This window comes from Coffea eugenioides, chromosome 9 (genome assembly GCF_003713205.1).
Source record: "Coffea eugenioides isolate CCC68of chromosome 9, Ceug_1.0, whole genome shotgun sequence".
In the NCBI taxonomy this organism is placed as follows: domain Eukaryota; kingdom Viridiplantae; phylum Streptophyta; class Magnoliopsida; order Gentianales; family Rubiaceae; genus Coffea; species Coffea eugenioides.
In genome coordinates, this window is record NC_040043.1 from 36,793,300 (window position 1) to 36,812,092 (window position 18,793).

The 18,793-nt window shown below is 37.1% G+C and overlaps 1 long non-coding RNA gene across 1 annotated transcript; it reads right to left on the reverse strand.

The window, feature by feature from the left end:
• Positions 1 to 14,391: 14,391 nt before the first annotated feature.
• Positions 14,392 to 15,577, reverse strand: LOC113748445. Its single transcript, XR_003464320.1, has 2 exons — positions 15,411 to 15,577; positions 14,392 to 14,661 (listed from the first exon to the last, which is right to left on the reverse strand). It is a non-coding gene; the product is annotated as an uncharacterized LOC113748445 (long non-coding RNA).
• Positions 15,578 to 18,793: the final 3,216 nt, after the last annotated feature.

The following is an 18,793-nucleotide window of genomic DNA, read 5'->3' on the forward strand; positions in this document are numbered from 1 at the left end:
ATAAAGAAGGCGCTGGCTGGTGCAGGCAGTGGTGAGACGAAAACCAGCTGACAAGCTGCTTAGGATTCAAAAGATGTGGATTGCTGCTATATGTTGAAGCCCTATAGAATTTCCAGAATCCAATCATGATCTCAGATGTTGGTGTAAGAAATAAGGCAGTTTGGCAATAAGGGCAGTTTGTGTTTGTAGTGTAAAAAAGCCTGGAAACCGATTATGTAGTGGGAATATGCATGCTAGAAGAGAAATTGTTACTGTTGCAGCTAATTTCAAGTAAAAGAATGTGTAATATCTGGTACAATAAGCTCCAGCCATGCTTGTCCGACGCTGTTTCATGTCCGTCCGATTTGTTCAAATTTGCTCCATATGTCTCTTTTCCAATGCCGTACTGCAAACGGGGCATTAGGGGTTGGGGAGTGAGGAGTCAACTACATGCAATGCAAAAATATAAAAAGAAGGTTCCAAAGTTTTCATCGATTTACCTTTGATAATAAAGATTGGATTTCATTTTTTTCATAATGGTCTTCTCCCCATCTTTTTTAATTATGTAGTTTATTAAATATAAAATTATATAATAAAGATAATAGTGGGAGTGTTGTTATAAAAAGTGAAGTATGATTAATATTTGTCAAAAGATTGTCATTCCCTACAAAACATACAAAAGAAGGCAATAAAGTCCAATTTGCTATACAACATAATGGTGCTGATAATGCTGCAACCCATTTTTTGGTCCTACAATCAGATGTGCACAAAATGTCAGATTCAAGTGCAATGTTTGGACTTATTAGGAGGGATAATTTTATTATTTCAATATAAATCTGCGAGGAAATAAAATATGAATTGTGACATTAAATTTAAACCCCGAGCTCGGGGACATAGTTATCTGCATTTGGAAACTTTGAAGAAATAAATGTTCCTAGAAAAAAGAATAGAAAGAACATTGGTGCGGGATGGGTATGTGTTACGCCCTAAGCCCGCACGTGCCCGTCACGCGACGTCCGCCGTATTCTCAAGTCAACATTTAACTAGACTAAACTTTAAAAGTACTAAATAGTATAACTAAATAAAGTGCGATACAAACATCATATAAATGTTAGTTTACGAATATCCAATAAATTTGTACATTTATTTTCTGGTTGAAACAGCAGAAACAAAGCAAATGAAATTAACTAGAAGTAGCTAGCATGCTAACTTCTGTTCACTTAAAAACTAATAAAAGTCATCCTCAGAATCTTTTACGTAAATCAACTCATACTTTTCAAAATCTGCAAAGATGGTAAAAAATGGGTTGAGCGACTAATCGCTCAATAGGTAATATCTACCACTCTGTTGGACCATGCATTCATAACTTTATAGGTACATGTATAGATATAAATCAAATCATTTGCACATCGTTCACATTCATAATCATGAAAGTAACGTTGTTTATAAAACAATCAATAGTAACGAGTGACAAGCAATTTAAAAGTATCTTATTAATAACTATACATGGAAAATCATAAAGTTATAAATCATTTCATATCAACTCATAAGTCTCTTCATATTAGTTCATAAATCATTTCATATCAGCTCATAACAAGTACATGTAATGACCGGCTACTGAGTACTCAACCTAGAGATTAAACCCCTTCTAGGAGGGCGATCAATAGATTTCATGACTACTGATTGGTCTCATTACATACATAGGTCAATCGGCCGGACTCTATACCAGACTACCATAACTATTAGACAGGACTATAGCCCCTACTGTCTATTCCATGACTATTTTGAACTTTTCTTGATATAAATTCATTTCACAAGTTACACACATAGTTCTTGATTTCATAAAAGATACAGCTCATTTGGTATATAATAACATATCAAGAAGTTTCAGATAAGTCACATGATCCTTTTTTTTTTATAGTCAAAATAGAACTTGCTTAAACAGTCAAGTAAATCATTTAATAAAAAAACAATTCAAATTAACATGTAAAAATATAATCGATAACAAAAATTTCACTTTAAACTTTTGAAATCAGGGTAAGTATCACCTACCTTTGTCTGGATCCCCGGTTACTAGTCAATGATAACCAGCGGAGTATAGCCGAATATTATTCACAAATAAACACCCAAGTAAAATTAAAACCATGCAAGCCTGCTTCATTTCCTTAACATGGAGAACTAAGATTAATAATTGAACCAGTTCACACAAAAATGTCAGAAAAATATTTACAATGCCTAGAAAAGTTAACCAAGAGAAATGGCAAGAGTCACAAAAATCTCAAATATTTACCAGAGAGTCATCCTAAAATTTTACCATATCATACTTAACATATTATCATCTAAAACCGTAACAATAGTTAAATTTGAAAATCTAGCCATTGCTTATCAGGGCTAACCATAAAAATCCAAAAGACATGGTAAAGGTTTTTTTTTTTTTTTGGGAAGAAAGAAAAGTAGTAAGAAGGAAAAGCTAGATTACTCCCCCCCACACCTAAATTCTACATTGTACTCAATGTAAGAACGAAAAGTGGAAGTCAAGTGAAGGGAGCAAAAAACTTCCCTGAATGAATAAAACTGCAGCAAAACACCATGATAGAGGAGGTGTCAGGGACTGGAAGTGTTGCTGTAAGGCGTGACCACGCCTTATAAGGCAGAGTCTTCTGCCCAAGCATGTCTACGGTGTTCAAGAGCATCACTTATAGGGCGCGGGCATGCCTTGTAAATCCAAGTCTGTGTCCCCAGAGTCGACTAGAGTTGCTGTAAGGCGTGACCACGCCTTATAAGGCAGAGTCTTCTGCCCAACACTTGCAATGAAACAAAACAACCCAAAATCAACGAAAAATGAAAGAGAACTATAACAAAAAAAAAATGGAGGCCTTGGGTTGCCTCCCAAGAAGCGCCTTTCTTTAACGTCTTTGGCTAGACTACTCCACAATGAGCAATTAGGCATAGATAGGATCTATCAAGTGTACCTCTTCCACAGTGCCAATGTCTGAAACATCAACAAACGGTTTTAAACGATGACCATTAACCGTAAAACTCTTATTAGTCTCGAAACTCTGGATTTCAACCACACCATTGGGAAAGACATTGACTACAACATATGGCCCAATCCAACGGGATTTTAACTTACCTGGCATGAATTTCAACCGTGAATTGAACAAGAGTACCATTTGTCCTGGGGAAAAGTGTTTCGCACGCAATAGGTGGTCATAAAACTGCTTGGTACGCTCTTTGTACAAACGTGCATTGTCATATGCTTCAAGACGAATTTCCTCCAACTCCTGGAGTTGGAGCTTTCTCTCTTTGCCATCTCTATCCGCATGCAAATTGTATTGCTTGACTGCCCAGAATGCACGATGCTCAATAGCCACAGGTAAATGACACATCTTACCAAACACCAACCTATATGGGGACATTCCAATAGGCGTTTTATACGCCGTTCGATATGCCCACAAAGCATCATCCAATCGCAAGCTCCAATCCTTACGGTTGGGGTTAACCGTTTTCTCCAATATGCTCTTGATCTCTCGATTGGAGACTTCAGTTTGCCCATTGGTCTGAGGATGATATGTTGTACTCACACGATGGTGCACTCCATATTTTCTCATGAGAGCTGCAATGGTGCGATTGCAGAAATGGGTACCTTGATCACTGATGATGGCTCTCGGCACCCCGAATCTATTAAAAATGTGGGATTTGAGAAATCCTACAACAACTTGAGAATCATTAGTCCGGGTAGCTTTTGCTTCTACCCATTTCGATACATAGTCAACTGCTAACAAAATATACAAAAATCCAAAAGAGTTAGGAAAAGGTCCCATAAAGTCCATACCCCAAACATCAAATACTTCACAAAATAACATAGGCACTTGAAGCATTTCATCCCTATGAGACAAACTCCCAAATTTTTGACATTTTTCACAGCTTTTACAAAATGCATAAGCATCACGAAACAATGTTTCCCAATAAAAGCCACAATCAAGGATTTTTCTAGCAGTTCTCTTAGGTCCAAAATGGGCACCACATGCATAATTATGACAATGAGCAAGGATAGAAGGAGTTTCACTTTCAGGTACACATCTACGAATAATTTGATCAGAACCTATTCTCCACAGATATGGCTCGTCCCAAATATAGTATCGAGAATCATGGACTATCTTATCTCTCTTACTCTTACTCATGCCAATAGGAAATTTATGACTGACCAAAAAGTTCACAATATTTGCATACCAAGGTTCCTTACCTTTGAGATAGAATAGATGTTCATCAGGAAATACCTCAGATATGGGAACTGCTTTCTCCTCTCTTATCAATCTACTCAAATGGTCAGCTACTGAATTATCCACCCCTCTCCGATCCTTGATCTCCCAGTCAAATTCTTGCAGCAAGAGCACCCAACGAATGAGTCTTGGCTTGGACTCCTTTTTTGACAGGAGATATTTCAAAGCTGCATGATCAGAGTAAACCGTTACTTTTGACCTCAATAGATATGATCTAAATTTCTCAAAAGCGAAAACAATAGTTAAAAGCTCCTTCTCCGTAGTGGTGTAGTTGCATTGAGCTGGTGTCAATGTTTTTGATGCATAGTATATCACGTGACTACACTTCCCACTCCGCTGTCCAAGCACAGCTCCTACGGCATATTGACTGGCGTCACACATGAGCTCAAAGGATAGCTTCCAGTCTGGGGGTTGGATGATTGGTGCCGTGGTCAACATATCCTTGAGTGTGTCAAAGGACAATTTGCAATCATCTCCAAAGTTGAATGGCACCTTCTTTTGAAGCAGGCGAGACAACGGTTGAGCAATTTTTGAAAAATCTTTTATGAAACGCCTGTAAAAACCTGCATGGCCTAGAAAACTACGAATATCCTTGACATTAGTAGGGTAAGGTAGACTAGTAATCAAATCAATTTTAGCCTTATCAACCTCAATACCCCTTGATGAAACAACATGGCCCAAAACTATGCCTTCCTTAACCATGAAATGACATTTTTCATAATTAAGAACCAAGTTTGTTTCAATGCATCTTTTCAAAACCTTTGTTAAATGGTCTAGGCACTGATCAAAAGAATCACCATATACTGTAAAATCATCCATGAAAATTTCAATGCAATTATCAATCATATCAGAGAAAATACTCATCATGCATCTTTGAAATGTTCCAGGAGCAGTACACAAACCAAAAGGCATACGACGATATGTAAAAGTTCCAAAAGGGCAGGTAAAAGTGGTTTTATGTTGGTCCTCTTGAGCAACAATAATTTGATAATATCCAGAGTAACCATCTAAAAAGCAAAAGAAACACTTACCTGCCAATCTCTCAAGCATTTCATCAATAAATGGGAGCGGAAAGTGGTCTTTCCTAGTTGCGGCATTTAACTTCCTAAAGTCAATGCACATTCTCCACCCATTTTGCAATTTCATTGGCACTAACTCATTCTTTTCATTTTTCACCAATGTGATTCCAGTCTTCTTGGGAACAACATGGACTGGACTTACCCACTGGCTGTCAGAAATAGGAAAAATAATTCCTAATTCTAAGAGTTTGAGAATCTCTTTCATCGCCACCTCCTTCATTGCAGGATTGAGCTTGCGTTGATGCTCTTTCACGGGTTTTGCGTCCGACTCCAAAAGGATGTGATGCATGCAAATGGATGGATTGATGCCTTTGATGTCTGCTAACGTCCATCCAATTGCTGGTTTAAATTCCCGTAAGACCCGTAAGAGCCTCTCTTCTTGCAACGCAGTTAAATCATTGGCAATGATTACAGGCAAAGTCTTGTTATCTCCCAAGTAAGCATATTTCAAATGCTCGGGCAGTTCCTTCAATTCCACATTAGGTGCCTGTTGAACAGAAGGTAGAATTCTTTCATTAGAAGTGGGTAATGGTAGAAAAGAATTTTCAAACCTGCCTGGAAGCGGATGTAGTGAATGTAAGGACATGATAGCTTCTTTGACTTCCTCCTCCTCCATGTCATCCACTTCCAAATTGGTCTTGCCTTGTTGTAAGACAAAGTCCAACTTGTCCCCCATGAAATTCTGTTCAAAATTCTCTTGCACGATGGTGTTAGTCATGCCAACAAAATTTACAGACTCAGTATCCACAAGATGCTTCATTGCATCAAAAATATTGAAAGTGACATTCTCTCCATCAAATTCCACAGATAAAGTCCCTTCATGTACATCTATTTTAGTCCTTGCTATACTCATGAAGGGTCTACCCAAAAGAATCACTGCTGAATTAGTAGAGTATTCATCATTCATATCAACAATGTAAAAATCCACAGGAAAAATGAATTCATTGACCTTTACTAGAACATCTTCAACTAGGCCCTCAGAGTAGACATTAGACCTATCTGCCAGTTGAATGATTACCCTAGTTTCTTTGAGGGGTCCTAAATTCAAAACTTTAAAAATTGAAAGAGGCATGACATTTATTGAAGCACCTAAGTCAAGCATGCTTTTTTCAATTCTTTGATTGCCAATTATGCATGGTATAGTAAACATACCTGGATCCTTGCATTTCTGGGGCAACTTCTTTTGAAACATCGCTGAGACAGTCTTCCCCACCTTCACCTTGTCATCCAGACTCAACTTATTGCGATTAGTGTATAAGCCCTTCAAAAATTTAGTATATTTAGGCAATTGCCTAATCGCATCCAGCAAAGGAATATTGATCTCCACTTTCCTGAAGGTGTCCAAAATCTCTTTCTCAGATTCTTCCTTTTTAGCCTTTGTAAACCTGCCAGGAAAAGGAGGAGGAATGTCAACTTTCTTTGAGACTTCGGAGGATTGTTTCTCTTCTTCCTCTTCCACCTTCCTGGGCACTTCTTCTTCTCTAGCGTGGGCACGCCTAGGAGACTGTATCTCCTTGCCACTCCGTAATTGCATTGCACTGGCATTCTCCTTGGGATTAGGAATTACTTGAGATGGTAACTTCCCTCTATTGCTATTTTCCAGGTTGCTCATGGAAGTTTCCAATTGGGACATTTGTGCTTCCAAATTCCTAATGCTAGCACGAGTCTCCTGTTGAAATCTGTGAGACTCCTGCTGCAATTGACTGGTGCTTTGAGCCAGTGACTTCACCATATCTTCAAGAGTCATGTTTGAATTGGAAGTGGATGGTTGTTGCACTGGTGGCCGTGGTTGGAAATATTGTTGAAAACCAGGGGGTTTTGAAGCATAGCTAAAGTTAGGATGATTTCGCCACCCTGGGTTGTAATTGGGTGCAAAAGGATCATTCCTTCGTGGAGGTGGTCCAGAAAAATCTCCCACTAAGTTGGCTTGTTCAAGTGAATCCTCCTGGAGAGTTGGGTACATGTCAGTCATGTGTCCGGGAGCCGCACAGATACCACAAGTCTTCACCGATGGTAATTGCCCCCTTGCCATTTGACGCACCAGAGAGGTAAGCTCAGATAGTTTACCCTCTAAGTCAGAGTGATTCACTTCATTGACCCTTCTTATTGCTCCATCAGCTCTCACTCCAAATTGTTGGGAATTTTCAGCCATGGTGGAGATCAATAACGTGGCTTCGTCTGTGGTCTTGCTAACCAGAGCACCGCCACTGGCTGCATCTAACATGTTCCTATCCATGGGTGATAATCTCTCGTAGAAATATTGTATTAAGAACTGGTCAGGGATTTGATAATGCGGGCAGCTGGCACACAGTTGTTTAAAGCGCTCCCAGTACTCATATAGAATTTCCCCATTCGCCTGCCTAACTCCACATATTTGTTTCCTTATATTGGCGGCTCTAGAGGCAGAAAAAAATTTCTCGAGGAATCTTCTCTTCAAGTCTTCCCACGTAGTGATGGATCCTGATGGCAGGTAAAATAACCAATCTTTAGCCTTATCTACCAAAGAGAAAGGGAAGGCTCTCAACTTGATGTGGTCCTCAGTGACTCCTTGAGGTTTCATTGTGGAGCACACCACATGAAATTCTTTCACGTGTTTATGTGGGTCTTCACCTGCAATACCACGAAAAGTAGGAAGTAAGTGAATAAGATCAGATTTAAGCTCAAATGCCTCTTCCGTGTTAGGAAATATAATGCATAATGGCTGTTGGTTCACGTTCGGAGTTGCCAACTCCCTCAAAGTCTTTGGGGCTGCCATTGCTACTCGGGGATTATGCGCTTCTTCTTCTTCAGATTCACTTGATGAATCACTGGAAACAAACTCTCGCTCAGATTCTGAAGGTGACGTTGAATCTTGTTGTTTACGCAACTTTGTCTCCTTGGTCAACCTTCTTGTAGTCTTCTCGATCTCTGGATCAAATTCTAATTCTCCTGTATGAGAAGATCGAGGCATAAAATAAAATAAAAATAAAAACTAAAGCCTGTGCAATAAGTCACTTAAAGCACCAGGTTCCCGACAACGGCGCCAAAATTTGGTGGGTGTCAAACCACCAAAAATAAAATTTGTATTAGACCTACTACCGAAACTGAATGAGTATCGTGGTGAGTAGGATCGTCTCCACAGGGAACTGGTAGATTTATCACACACAGATAATTGGGGGGTTTTTGAAAGAGAGATAGATAAATGAAACAAATTAAAGACTTAAAATCACTAAACGAACAATCACAATGGATGCAATAACTCAAGAATGAAATAAACAATTAATTGTTACAACCTAGTCAAGGAATTAATCTTGGCACCGAAGCACACAACTGATCACGGATACAAGGGACAATTCATATACTCACGAATAAACTGGTTATAGTGGTCAAGCGACGCACCCAACCACCAATCTTTCCTTACTTTTATGGTAGTCAAGAGACGCTCATAAACTACTCTCTTGTGACTAGACAACCCCAGAAACGCTTACAGGATTTAATGTAGCCACAACATTAGACATTAGAAAGACCCAATTCTAGATGACAAACACACATGCGAGTTTATTTAGGCTAGATTAATTATCCCCACGATCCAAATTAGACCGCTTGCGAGGCGGTGAAATTGTCTCGTTTGCCACTAATCAAGATGCTTAAAGGCGACGCGCCAACATCCTAATTGGCTATCAATTATTTAGACACTCGAATAACAGGCCTAATTATCCAATAAATCTAAACAATAATAACTCAGGGAAAAATAGCGAATAATCAAATACCCATGAACATATAAATTAAAAATAAACAATTAAAACGATCTCACAGTTATGGTGCCCTGATCCTTGATTTATTCCTCAACTAGATAAAAGAACTAACCTTGCCGCATAATCATGAAGCAATTCAGAGTTTTCATGGAGTTTTTGTTGATTGAGGAAGTAGTAAAAAGTATGCCGCTGCTAGTCTCCTAACAACGAAGAAAACAAAAGCAGAGAAAAGTCCAAGACCCAGATGCCCTAGTCTATTGTTGTCTTTTTATTTATAGTGTTGCTGCCAAAAGTCTTCATTCAAAAGGCTTCCTAATCCCACGTAAGTTCAGAATTTGTTTCCAAAGAAAGGTGGTAGTCCAAGGGATAGGGCCCGTGGTCCGTTTTTTTCACGCAACTCTACCTTGTCTGGCGTGGGCACGCCTTATAATGCCTAGTCTTCTGGAATTTGTCTCTTTTTGTCACTTTTAACACCACTTCGCCTGCAAATAACACAAATACCAAATCTGGGCAGAAATCCAATACTTTGCATAATAAACTGCCAAAATTAAGACCAAATAACCATAAATAAACTGCATAATTATATCCCTATCAAATACTCACCCACTCGGGCCACTCCTGCCAGGCAGACAACAGTTACCTCGACAATTAAACGGCATTGGCGTCTCAAACAGATGGAAGAGAATAATAATCCACAACAGGGCACTGGAGATGGCTCTAAAGGCTGCTTTTCAAACCATTCTAATTTCCATCTACGCTACTTTACATTTTTTATGCTCTCAAGTTTTAGGCCTTGATTTCTCCTTTTATAGACATGCCTTGTCCAAAGTCCATTGAACGTGGTAAGCATTGCAATTTGTTGGACTCAATAGGTCATATCGATGTGAACAATTTCAGCGTTAATTCTTTTCATATCTAACAAACAATTTGTAGGCATACACAGACCATTTTCCAAGCTATCAATGGTCTCCTCTCCTTAAGAACTGTGCGAAAATGGTTGCCGATTGCTTAATTTACCTAATGGTGCGATTCATCTGGAACGCAGCCATGGGTGGATTTTCTTTTTCGTTTTCTATATTTGCTACTTGGGTCAATGTTTCAAGAATTGATATACACAAGGAAAATTGTACTGTAAACGTGCCTCGCAACTACTGGTGATTGTCGAGGCTCTAATTAGAATTTCTTTTATTACACCACTATGGGAACCGGGTTTAATTACACCCATCTTAGATTTTATTTTGATCACAAATATACTTTAATTATTGACTGCCCAATTGTGGCCTTGAGGCAGTGAATTTTATTTTATTTATTTATTTTTTTTCGCTTCTTACACTTTGTTAAATGTACTAGCTAGCATTCAAGTAGAATAGGCAATTGTTGCTTTATTGGGAGCTTCCATTCGAAAATTTTCTTTGCTGAATCGACTTTAGAAGCTGGGACATAATTCAGTTGCAGTACACAAGTGTAGGGATTTGGGGCAGAGACGGTCATACTGCACGGTTAAGGGTCAAGATTTGCCCTCAAAATTTTGTGCGGCTGAGATTACACCATGTAACTCGATTTTCGCATCAAGTGTGGGGCCCACCACTATCTGTTGTGAAAATACATCCTGTGAAAAAAAAAGTTACGCGATGTACAAAGAAAGTTACGCGCAGTTGATAATGACCAAAATCGCCTGGGACGGTTGCACTGCAACCGTCCGTGCCCCGAGTCCCAAGTGTAGCTGTCCTGTCGGACACGGACTCTGTGTACCATGCAATTGTGAGACGCATTAACCTTTTTCATCACTCTATTCTATCTTTGGGCTATTTATGCGACAGGTATACGTTGTATTATAAAATTATTAAATGTATTTTTTTCCTATTTTTATGAAATTATGGATCCAAAGACACTCACCAAAACTGTAGATTGTCTCAAGTTATTTCATTTTTCTGGGTTCTGACTATATATTTCTGGCATGTATGTGTCTTTGCTATGTTTTTCTTATTTTTGGAAATCCGAAAGATATTTTGTTCGAATCATTTTTTTATTTTAACAAAAAATTGGCCTGATTTGAACGTCAATCATTTTGATTTGGAATCCGGAATTTACCACTGTGGAAGCAGGTTTAAGCTAATGAATGTTATATTTTACTTTCAACATACGGCCATTGTATGGAATATTATGTACACTCATATTTACAGATTCTTTTCTAAAAGTATGACTAAAAGCTAAAATTATACACATAAATTTGTACGTGTGAATAGCCAATATGTATTTAAAAGTTATGAGTAAAATTATTACAATTTTCAAAAAATTATGCTACATTAAATCTGTATATGTATGGCTTCGAAGCATTAAATTTGAAAGACCCAATCGATCTAATATTGTGAACAATTTTGCCATTACTTGTTTTCGTATTGGACAACCAGCTTGAGGCGTGCACAGGCGACTGTAGCTGTAGGGTGCTTCGATTTGAAAATTTTCTTTTCCGGGGATCCGGGGATCGTGTCTGGATGCTGGGACACGATTCTCTTGAAAAGGTCAACCGAATATTCATTATCTTCAATCTTTACTTTGATTTCAAAATTCTGAATTTTAGTGCTTGTTTGTTTTACCTTTTCCAAAAAAGAAAAGACCGAGCACTTGAAAATTCACCTATATTTTCCTTATAATTCTTTTTTATTTTGAATAAGTTCATTTATAATTTCTTTACTACTAATTTACTTTCTCAATAGTTATAATACATCATAAAATCGAAAGTTTTACTTTTACTCTTATAGTTAAGGTAAATTAGGGTTTTTGCACATTTTGATAGTGTGGTCAGTTGATAAGATGTGTGTACTAAATATGGTGGATAAGAGCGAGTATTAAGTAAGAGAAATTGTGTGATTAGAAGTACTAATAATAAGTTAGTGAATTATAAGTTAAAACAAAAGTACAAGAGATTCAAGGAAATAGGCTTGAACCGATGTGCGCCGTTTGTTACCGGTTGAGTACACCACTTGATCAATACTTTCTTACCCAAATCTTCTTGTTTTTATTTCATCTAATCATCCCTAAATTAACCCTTAATCCAGCCGAAATCTTTGACTAAGAAAAGGTGAGAAAAAAAAGAAACTTGATTACCAAGTATTGGCAATCAAAGAGATATTTCGCCAAGACATTCCTTTCTTCTTATCTTTCTTTTTGGCTAAGTTTTCTTCCATTTTTTCTTCATGTTGGCCGAACCATTTGAGGGAAAAAAAGAGAGGAGAAACATCCAACTTCATCTTGATTTTGTTTTGTTTGAGTTGAAATCACAAAAACTAAACCGATTAAACTAGTACCAAGGGAGTTAGGAAGCTTGTAGTGGAGAGTTTTTTTGGATAAATAGCTTGATTTTTCACTTCTTTGAAGGTATAAGTTCAACAACTTCCTTTCTCTTTCTTATTCTTGCAAAATATGGTGTAGATGACTTGAATCTTGGAATATTATCGATGATACTCCAGGTTTGGTGTAGATTAGTGAAATTTCAGCTAGGAGTTTTGCAATTTTCAGCCTTATTTATGTTGTTTAACTATAATATGTTGGTTTTGAGCTTGGCTTTGGACTTGTGAGGTGATTAGTAGCCTTATTGTGACTTTTTAGTTTTAAAAGAGGAAATTTCAGCTTTTTTAAGAATTTTCCAACTTTGGTATTGGATGATTATTTGCTAGAAATGAGCTATAGTTGGACGGTTTTATGGCCTAGATCAAGAGCTATCTTTATATTCTTACTTGTAGTGTTGATTTGGAGCTGTTTTGGAAAGAAAATGAAGCCTTGTATGGCTGGAAAAATTGGTAAACACAAAGAAAACGCTGCCCGATTTTTCTCTCGTGGGATAAGTGAGTGAAAGTAGAAATAAGTGTGTGACTTGTGCTCAATTTGGGACTTAGTTATGTAGGGATGCTTAGGTTGACCTTGTGGGTGACTTATAAGCGAAAATTTTGGTCAAAAGTGTATATTTTTCAAAGATAAAGTAGTAACCACTTTAAACACGATTTCCTAGTTTCTTCAACCAAGTTGTGAACTTAAACATTTTAATCGCTTCTTTATCGAAAACAAAAGAGCAAGCATGAATTTTCTAGGATTTGATAAGTAAAACGAGTGCCACTTAAATGCGTTCTATTCACTTGGTTTTCTTTAAGCGAAACTCCCATATTTTGAAACCCTAGTTGATTGTAAATTGGTAAACGGTATTTTATCGCAGATTTGGACTCCAGCCAAGGATTTGAACTAAAGTTTGATTTTGGAAAGCAATAAATCATTAGTGAGTGTTTTCAAATGCATGTTTGAACTTATTACTTGAATGAATCACTTTGTTTGATAGGGCAAGGGTGTACTTTATCGCACATGTGATTTATTACTGTGCATTGGTTACAAATGATTTGATATATATAGATGTGTATGACTTGAATATTGCCTGGGATCCTAACCCTGTTGGTTAGTCAGTCGAATCGAGCCAGTAAGGATTTGGTCGAGGAGACTGGCGAACCATAGGTACTTTTATATTTTATCGCTAATTGTTTATTGTGTAATCCTTTGGATATGGTTCACTGGATTCGGTATACTCGAATATTACCACCACTGTTATTTTGGAGTTCGGGCCCAGTAGGGGGTTGATTGGTGGATGGAGATTGGAGTTAAGTGGTGATCTACTGGACTGGTTACTCTACTTGAAAGTTGACGGAGTGTCAACTACTACTTGGTGAAGCTATGGTGGTGTTAACTTGCAAGAACTACTGTATCCTTTTACCTGGAAATGTTGGATATCTATTGATTTGTTATTTGAAGTGTTATTGTCCACTTTTATGAATTCTTATGCTTGCTACTTTGATATTTCAAGTTTTACATAGTGGTCAACTTGCTACTTGATTCTTGCATGATGTTTGGAATCTCACTGAGTTTTGGTTTACCCTATTAGCTTTGTTTTCCTTATAGGGGGTACGAGCATGGGCGTTAGGTTGGTACAGGCTAGTGTCGTCTAGTTTTTGGTTTTTGTGAATTGTACTCGCGCTAGTACTTGATTAGAGTTGAAAGTCATCTGGATCTTAAATCTTTTATTGTATTTTGAGGAATGTATGAATATTTGAGATAGATTTGAGCATAAATGTACATTCTAAATTTGGAACTCTTGTTTCATTTCCCTTTAGAAGTTATCACTTATTTTCTTGAAGTGAGTGAGTGAGTCTTGGCAAAAGTTGGGCTGACGGTCCGCTAAACCCTGGAGTACACCCTAGAGAGAGGTAGGGTCGTCACAATAATCCAGCTTCACAAACAAATACACAAAACTTTATACAATCAACATTTCCGACATACATAAAGAAACTCCTTTTAATATCTTGAAGAAACTGAAATACAGCAGCACTATGCATGGGAAATATTCTCCTACCACATAGCAGCAAGAATCTAAATTGTGACACCCATTAATAAATAATCACAATAATTGTCAAACAACTGTTAACTAAAATTAGTGGAGAAGCCAGTAGAAAACCACTTGTTGTAAGGACCAAGACGTTGGAGATGCTAATTACCAAAATCCCCTACGGATGTGGACCGCGAGGAGAGCAGCTTGGGTCTACACCTCTGTAGTTTCAGGAAATTAAGAGAGTTAAACAAATGTGAGAAACTAGTATTATATGCATGTAAATCTAATAAGCAGAAAAATCCTGGAATGTGGCCTTGGTTTATCACTTTTATGGATGGGGGTGCATGATAAAACAGAAGTTAGTCGAGCGGAATTTTATAAGGCAGCACCAATATGCATCAAGTATATATGGCTATCCAACACCGAAAAGGAAACTGTCTTGAATGTTTGTTTATTAAAACTGTTTAATTAAATTGGAAAATACTAAATTTCTGAAATATAAGTTGTCAAAGAAATTTTCTATAAATGTATACTAGCTAACATCCGTTCTGTACACCAAAAGAGTATGTTCACAAAAATGGAAATGAATGTATAGTAGGGATTTTAAATGGATTTTAAAGAAGTCATCAAACATTCTAATAGGGTTGCCAAATCATTCATGGGGTGGGCTAAGGCACTTTATAGGCAAGCGGTAACAAGATCATCGATTGGAGACTATGACTACAAAATATACACTTTTTTTTTTCACAACAATATAGAGTTGAATTGCAGGGATCATGTGATATAACAAGATGAGAGAGAGAGAGAGAGAGAGAGAGAGAGAGAGAGAGAGAGAGAGAGAGAGAGAGAGAGAGAGAGATCAATTTAGTTTGGAGTATCGATCAATTTAGTTTGGAGTATCGATCAAAATAAGTTAAGCACAATGTAGGCTGTGAAAATGGAAGATAGGAGGAGGGATGATACTCACCCCAAATCACAATTTAAGGTCGGAGAAAAATTCTGAGGCCGAGGTGCGACAAGTGTCTGAAAGAGAAGGACGAGAGTAATAACCCACAACAGGGTGAAGATCACCCTTGACCTTGAGGCTGCTTTTCCCAGCATTTTGTTTCCTTAAGAGCAAGTCTAATGCTGCTTCAAAACTATGTATAGCTAACAGCTTTAATTAGGTCTCTGAATTAAAAGTTTTATAGATATGGACGCATTTCTCTCTTCAAGATTTAATGGCCTAAATTAAGTCTCCTCATCGACTTGACTTTGCCAAGTTTACTTCGTCTCTTCAACATTCAAAGTCAATTTTCACAAACTACCCCGTAGTCAGTGCTCTCATGTATCAAAATTTCTTCAACCATTAAATGTGTACACATTTACATATTGCAACTGGGAGATTAACTACTTACCGAAATTTTTTTTTTTGACATGTCTGTATCGACATTTGGTATTTTTAATAAGTACCCAATTGATAATCATTAACACAAATAAATCACATTTAATCTAGCATATGAATATACACTTTATCTTATTAACTTTAATTTTCTAATTAATATATGAATGACTGTTCAAAACAAATCCATAAACATTTTCTAATTAGTATATAGAGATCGAGTATGGTTGTTGGCGTGTCACTACTTAGTGTGTGTAACGTTATTATGCACTTTGAAGCGTAGGAAAATATAAATACAATTTTACATTTAGATGATAATATCTGAATTTTATTTGGTATCTTTTATTCCTTCTTTGCCAAAGCTGTTCCTCAAAGATTATTACTGATAATCGTTCAGAAAATTTTGTGTCCCTGCATAATTGGATGCTGCAAGCACGCTTTCATGTGCATGCCAATTGTATCACTCAGCTATACATGCTATTCTTCACCGGAAATGTGATACCATCGAAGGAAATGTATCGTCTGCCACTTCTGTAACTAAAACTATTAGTTAAGGTTTCCAGCCTGATTTGATTTGCACACCGTTTTATTATTTGCACTCAATCTCCACGAATTAAAATTAAAATTAATCTCCACGAATTATTTGCAGTAGCTTATTAGTTACATTTTCTTATTGTTGCAAACCGTTTTAGTGTTTACGTTTTCTTTTTCTTGTTTCTTGTCTTTCTTCTTCTCATGCACTAGTCAAAAAACGTCATTGTCAACCCCATATTTGACTTCCATTAATCTGACTGAGAATGGCTCTTCTTGTCGGGTTCTATCTTCATGCTGTATCACCATCAAAATTCCTTATTTTTTTCACCAGACCAATCTGACCTCCAGCAAAGTTTACAATATCGATTGAAACAGTACGCATGACTCCGGAGACTACCCACCGAACTGTTGAACAGGTCAACCTACCAAAGGCCAGGCTGGAATTTAGGCGATTTGCACTCGAGTATGGGAGAAATACAAATTTGGTCCTCAATAATTGACAATTGTGCTATTTTAGTCTTTAAAGTTTTGGCAAAAACAGATCTGGTCCCCAATGTGCTGCATTTGTGCAATTTTATTCCCTAGAATTTAGACAAAAACAAATTTGGTTCTCGATTTTTTAAATTTGAAGTAAATTTAGGATAATTGACAGAATTTTCCAATTATAAATGGAATCTAGCCACGTTCACTCGTGTGTTCATTAAATTAATTAAAAAAAGAAAAACAATGGCTAACTTTAAATAATAAGAATAACTCATGTCATGGCACATGAATAACTAATTAACCAAGAAATAAAAAGATTAGTTTTGTTAGACTATACACAATAACTGAGTGGTAGGGTTTTTTGCTTGGAAAACTAGGCGCTTTGATTGGTTTTAATTTTGTAGTTTAACAAATTTTTACTTTACTGGTTAATTAGTTACTCATATGCAAGCACATGCACTATTAGTACTCAACTTTGTGGTTTAAAATTAACACTTTTTTTGCTTCTTTATTTTTAAATTTAATTTACTAGACACATGATTGCAAGTGACTAAATCATGTCAGTAATTCAGAAGAAATTTTAATTTTCCTAAATTTGCTTTAAATTGGATACATTGGGGACTAGATTTTTTTTAAACGAAACTTTAAGAACTAAAACTGTACATTTAATTACATATTAGGGAACATATTTGTTTTTTATCAAAACTTTAGAAATTACATTTAATTTCTATCTAAGCTACCTCACATTTTTATGCTTTCAAGTTTTATTCCTTAATTTCTCCTTTTATAGACATGCCTCGCCCAAAGTCTATTAAGTGTTGTATCTCGTAAGCATTGAAATTGTTGGATTCAATCGGCCATATCATGTGGACAATTTCAGCTGTTATTTCTTTTTATATTTAACGAACAATATGTAGGCATACACACACCACTTGTCTAGCTATTAATTTGTCGAGATCTTGATCCCTTTGTATGGGTTCCTTTCCTTAATAATTGTGTGAAACTGGTTGAAGACATGATGAATTGCCGATTTTTTAATTTTATCTAATGCGTGATTTATCTAAAACACAGCCGCGGTGGATTTACATTTTCGTTTTCTAAATATGCTATTTAGGTCAAATTTCAAGAATTGAAATACACAAGTAGTAGCGCTTACGTGCGCCCCCGCGTGAATGGTCCAGCGGTAGCACCTTCCACCGGTGACCAATAGGTCCCAAATTTGAGTCTCTGCTCTGCTGGATTCCTCCGCGCACATATCGAACTTGGGTCGGGTTGGGGGGCCTGGCCGAGCCGCTGGGGATTAGTCGGGCCCGTAAGGATTGACCCGGACACCCCTGTGTAGACAAAAAAAAAAAAAAAAAAAAGTAGTTCTTACGTGCAAAATTTTCCTAGGCAACCACTGGTGATTGTTACGGCTCTAATCGAAACTTCCTTTATTACACCACCATGGGAATAGGGTTAATTACTCCCCCTTTTTTTTTAGATTTTATTATGATCACAAAATATATTTTAATTTTTGACTGCCAATTATAGCCTTGCTAACAGTTTTGTAACTTTTGTTATGCAGGTGTTAGCTGTACATTTTAGCACGCAGTTAGAAAAGATAATTAATGTTGCTTTCCTGGGGCCTTCAATTCCAAAACTTTTTTTTGTCGAATTGGCTTTCGAAGCTGGGACATAATTGAGTTGCAAGCTACGTGGTATTTCACGAATTACAGCCATGGTCCTTTCCAAGCTGGGACATAATTAAGTAGATGTTTTGTCTTTGTCGGACGGACCGTGCGCATTGGGCGGAATTTGAATCAGGGGGCACAATACAGGACGAATGTGTCAATCTAATTACTCCAATTCATTATCCTTTTTCATCATTCCTTTATTCCCTCTTATTTCTTTCTCCGTTTTTCTTGTCTTTCTTCTCTATTCAACAAGCGTCAAACACAAGGTCGTGAAGT